Here is a 5,146-nt window from a genome sequence, read left to right as displayed (position 1 = left end):
GTGAGAGAGTGTGTAGTACTCTGAGTAGTACCTTAAACGACTGTACTTACAGGTGAGTACAGTTGTAGACGAGAGGAGTGGTTGGAAAGGCACGCAGAGAGGCTGCAGGGCAGGGACGCAGAGAGGTTTTCGACACCTCTACGACAGCTGAGTCTGCCAATCACGCCATCCTGCGTGGGACCTCTGGCGTGTGGCATTACTTCACCTCCCGCCGGTTACCTGGCTCAATGGAGAACACACACACGCTCTCAGGCTTAATCGTGTATTATTGTCACACGCAGAATCCCCGTCTGATGGTGAAACTTGCCGGGGAAGTCCATCCAAAAAAAGAGCCTTTACACAAGATCGGTGTCAGGGAATATCATTGTCCTGGGTCGCTGACAGACGTCCTGTCCGCCGCTCTGGCATAGAGGGAATATTCTTATTTTTATTTACCCATCAATGAACAGCGATCGCGCCACCACTGACTTAGTAAAACCACATTTGAATTAAACTGTCAACGTGAGTTGTGTTTGTAGTGTTGAGAAGCTGCGGGTGCACGTCTAAGTCACGTCCCTGCGTCCCACCTCAGAATTTCCTTCCCTAATTTGACCTGAAACCGTTTCTTTCAGCTTCAGTCAATTCGGAGTGTCTTCCTGCCATTAACGCGGAACGCTGCACTCAGAGACGAGCTGGGAAAACTCGCCGGAAGCTGGAGCCGCGTCGCCAAGGAGTTTCATGCGTGTCGCAAAAATGAGGATATCATAGTGTGATCAGGGTTGTGAACATGCCTACAACACACGTCGGTCATGTGACTGTGAGATCAAAATGCTCCGTATGTCCCAATCGGATCGTGACTGTCATGAACTATGAAGTTATTAAGCTCAAAATGCAGTATTCTCATTCAGAACCCTGACTTCCATGGCGCCCGGGATGATGCGATCGTCACGGATTAGTCAGTGTTGTGAAGCAGCTGGTTCTGACGACTGAGCCGGGACTGAGAGAGGAATGAAAACAGGCTCTGACATCGGGCCTTTGGGTTCTTGTGGAACGTCCTTGGGGATTCGCCTGGTGACTAACGGCTGACGGCAAAACTCACACTCGTCAAATTGACGTGCAACAGAAAGTTTAGTGTTTAAAAACACATGAACATTTCTTGCGAACATAAACCTTTAGGTTCAGCATTTTAATATTTTGGTCTCATTGAAACCACCAGGCCTTCACACACATTGACACACTCACTTTGTGCTCACATGCCTCGTAACTAACACTCCTCCTTCATAGAGTTTCTTTCAAATAGGACGATCTAAATACACACACACACAAACTATAGATATGTTCTCTCCTTTTTGGTAACATGACGCTGGATGGGTTTGTGAAGAAAGTGGTAAAAATAGAAGTGGTTGTTTCCCAGGTGGACGCCTCGGGACATGTAGCAGTTACACAATAAAGAGACGGAGACAAGGTGGCGGTTACACAACGCAGCGCCTAAATGGCTTTGAGGTGTCTGTTACGTGTCGCATTGTTCAGTCAGTTACATAAATTATCCCCATTGCATAAATAGCAACACATTTGAGATGGGACCTTCTCATCCGTACCAGCGTATCATGAACACCGTGGCTTACATAAGTGAGCATCACCCGACTCAGATGAACTCCCCGGGGGAGTCAGGGAGGCGGCGTCACCGCGGCCCCTCGATGGCGCGTTGGTCCTCCTCACATTGCCACCGTAAACACAGTGAAGGCGCCCGGAGCAAAGACCTCCAGAACAAATTACGACCCAAACGTACATCATGTCTGGATGAGTCACCGCAGCCCCCGACAGCCTCAGTCACACGTGATGTCGCCGCTTATCAACCAGAAAATTAACCTTCTGCTTTTATTTTGTTTCTTTGTTTTAAAGTAGCCAGCGGCTTTCTTCATGAGTGTTTCTTCTTCTTTTCATTTCCAGCAGACCAGATGCAGCCGGACGACACCACTGGTGACTGGTTCTCCATTTTCAAGCTATACCCTCCTATGGGGTCAAGGAGCAAGGGTGAGATCAACTACCAAAGCTGTCTCTCTTCAATACATCAAAATTAATGCATTTTCCTGGCCAACGCTGGGACGCCTGACACACACACACGGGCTGACGCATCGTGACCGCCGTAGCTGTCAGTGGGATGGGATGGAGACGCCCAGGTCCGCTTTTAATTTTCTCATTTTGGTCCTCCAGACGTTTAAAATGTGCCGCAGGCGGGACCAGAAGCTTAGACATCCAGTATCCAGACAGGGCCAGCCTGGCCAGTTGAGAACCCGTTGTGCACATCTCCAGCATGTTTCAGTCTAGTACAGTGTAGTACAATGTAGTACAATGTAGTACAGTGGAGCACAGTGTAGTAAAAGTGTAGCGCTCCTTGTAAGTATATAATACATAAAACTTAGCTACTGGGAACCTTTAATTTGCCACTTGGCTGAAGCATTAATGGCATAAATTCAGTGTTTCTAGTGTTCCAAAATTGTGTGTGTGTGTTTGTGTGTGTGTGTGAGTGTGTGTTTGTGTTTGTGTCAGGCTCTTTGAAAGAGTTACTGCATAGGTTCTCCCCACCTCGATGGTCGCTGTCTGATAAGCACCAGGATGTGAAGTCTGTCCATCGGGTGATGCAGAGACATGGACCTGATTGACCGGCGCTCCACAGTGGCATTTATAGATAAAAGAAAAAGACATGAATATTTGGTCCAATACAAGGTGTGTGTCAGCAGCCCAGCTTGGTTCATGATCAGGTTATGAGTCAGCGTCTCACATATCACACTTCAATGTTTAATTTGTGACGTTTTGAAGCCAGAAAATCCTTAAATATCCCAGTAAAGATCCGGCAAATGTTTGATTTTTTTTTTGCAGAAGAAAAAAAAAAAAACCTGAAACGATGAATCGATAATTAAAATTGTTGTCAGTTAATAGTCTTGATGCAAAAGCTGGCCTTCAATAAAACTGTGGGCTTGCCTGAGCGTTGCTGGTCGTTTCGTCCAGTTAGCGCCCACTTCGCTGCAGGATGTCATCGTCCGTCAAACTGTGATCGTCACAGCTTCTTAATACTTGTAATTTTTTCTTTTCTAAATTTATAAAAACAAATGGAAAGCGCTGACGGGGGATGCCGCCAGTAGCAGAGGTCACCTGTGTTGGAGCACCTGGGCTGTCGCTCGGCGTTGGAGCTTTGGCGTTCCCGGTGGTTGGGGTGTGCCTGCGTGCCGTCTAATTTTCTGCTTTGTGTGAATGACTAAGCATCTCATTAACCTAAATGAGATGACAGCTTTATGGGTGTTGAATGGAGATTAAAGTCCTCCTGAAACGACCAGCAGAGTGACATCAGACAAGTGGGTCCAAATTACCGCGGCGCGGCGCTCAAGCAGGTACGCACGCATGTGTGTGGTGAGCTCATTAATCAGGTTTCTGCTTCCTTCGTTACTTCGTCCTGACTGCTTAAACTGCCCAAAACATCCGCCACCGAGCAGCCTGGCGTGCTGGGTGATCCACAAGCGCTTGGATTTGAGCTGAAGGCAAACGAACTGGAACCCGTCAGGTTCTCACTCGCCCACAGCACCACAGACCTGGAAGGGTGATGGTTGGTTTTGAACTCAGGTAGTGTATTTATCTCACCTGTCTTGTCTTGCTCTGACTTTATTTATCTTTGTGTCATTTTCAAATTCCACCGCTGAGACCCTTTCACACGCTGGATCCTGTGGAATCTGCGCTGGATCCCACAGGATTCATGGGATTCTGCTCTAATGCAGTGCAGTCATGTAGTACAGGTCCCTGGTTGTGTAAATGCAGCTTAAAGCAAGACTTCTTATTGTGTAGTCTGACTTTCAATCACACAAAACTTAGGAGTCTTGGCCTCACAAAGACTCGGCAGCGTACGCCAGCTACGCGTGTATATTTAGCTGGAAGCCAACGCCGGCGCCAATTACCAATCATCCAGCTGGATAAAGACGACGTGGATGATGCGGCGGTTGAGAGTTTATAAAGTTACGCTTTCGGACAGTTTTGTTGTTAGTTCGCTGTCATTCGCCATTAGCTTCAAGCTAAACATACGTGGCTGGCTCCTGCTGCGTTCTGGAGTCACAATAAACTACAAGAGGGAGAAAAAAAAACATCTTCCTGACTGCAAAATGACAGTTTGTCATCACTTGAAGTGGAATCACTGGGACCTTGTAAAGTGTAAAGTCGTGAAATTCAGAGGAAACCGAAGTGTTCTCGTACTCTGGTCAAGGTTCAGTGTGAGCTCTCCGATTCCCAGTGTGCTGATATCACAAAGCAGAAAATAGTTTATGTGTGACCAACCAGAACAATAGCAGGTGAGCTTTGTCGCTGTGTTGTTTCTTGTTTCTAGGCGTGAACGTGTCGGCCTATCAACAGTCAGAACTGTATAAACCTGATAAAGTCCGGTCCATTACCTTCTCAGGTGTGCAGCCATTCACAATCAAGCCTTCGTGTCAACATGTGTAACACCCGGACTGATAAGTGGCACAAAAGTTTACCGAGTAACATTTCCAAACAAAGACAGAGGGATGAAACCTGTATTCTTATCAGCATGTGAAATGACAGCCATTTTGTTTGGGAAGGAGTTGATACAGTCTTTTCAACAGTGCGCGCCTTCCTTAAATAACCTTTGACCTTGGCTAATTACGGCAGCGGCGTTTCAATATTGTTTTGTTCTGTATGGTTGCAGCTGTCAAAGCTATTTGCATTCCTCTGTTGTCGCTCGACTGACAGGGAACATGAGCGCTCATGCTAGATGCACAGACGGGTGGATTTTAGGAGGGATGTGTGTGAATATGACGCGGCCTTGAGGAGCCCTGTTCCCGCTGTCGTCTGAAAGTTTCATTAACTTAACACAGGCTTGTCTGTTGTGAGCTGAACTCTCACGGTTGACCGCGCGCAACAGACACGATGAACGTCAGACGTGACCAATCAGCAGGAGACATCTCACCTGTGCATTCAAATAGAAGTGTAACGGCTCATTTTTAACATGCAACGGCGATCACCTGCCACTCAGGCGACCTCGCAGGACAAACCCCCAGCCGCCGGCGCTTTGCCTATGAAGTCAGGTCGTCATTTGTTTATGTTTGATAGACATGATTGTGTGGGTTGTACCCAACAAGAAACAAAGGCTTTGGGGATGGATTAG

This window comes from Aulostomus chinensis, chromosome 14 (assembly GCF_037954235.1).
Source record: "Aulostomus chinensis isolate RoL2024-O1b breed Wild chromosome 14, RoL_Achi_v1.0, whole genome shotgun sequence".
NCBI lineage: Eukaryota > Metazoa > Chordata > Actinopteri > Syngnathiformes > Aulostomidae > Aulostomus > Aulostomus chinensis.
The sequence above is the reverse complement of the archived record's forward strand: the minus strand, read 5'-3'. Positions refer to the sequence as shown.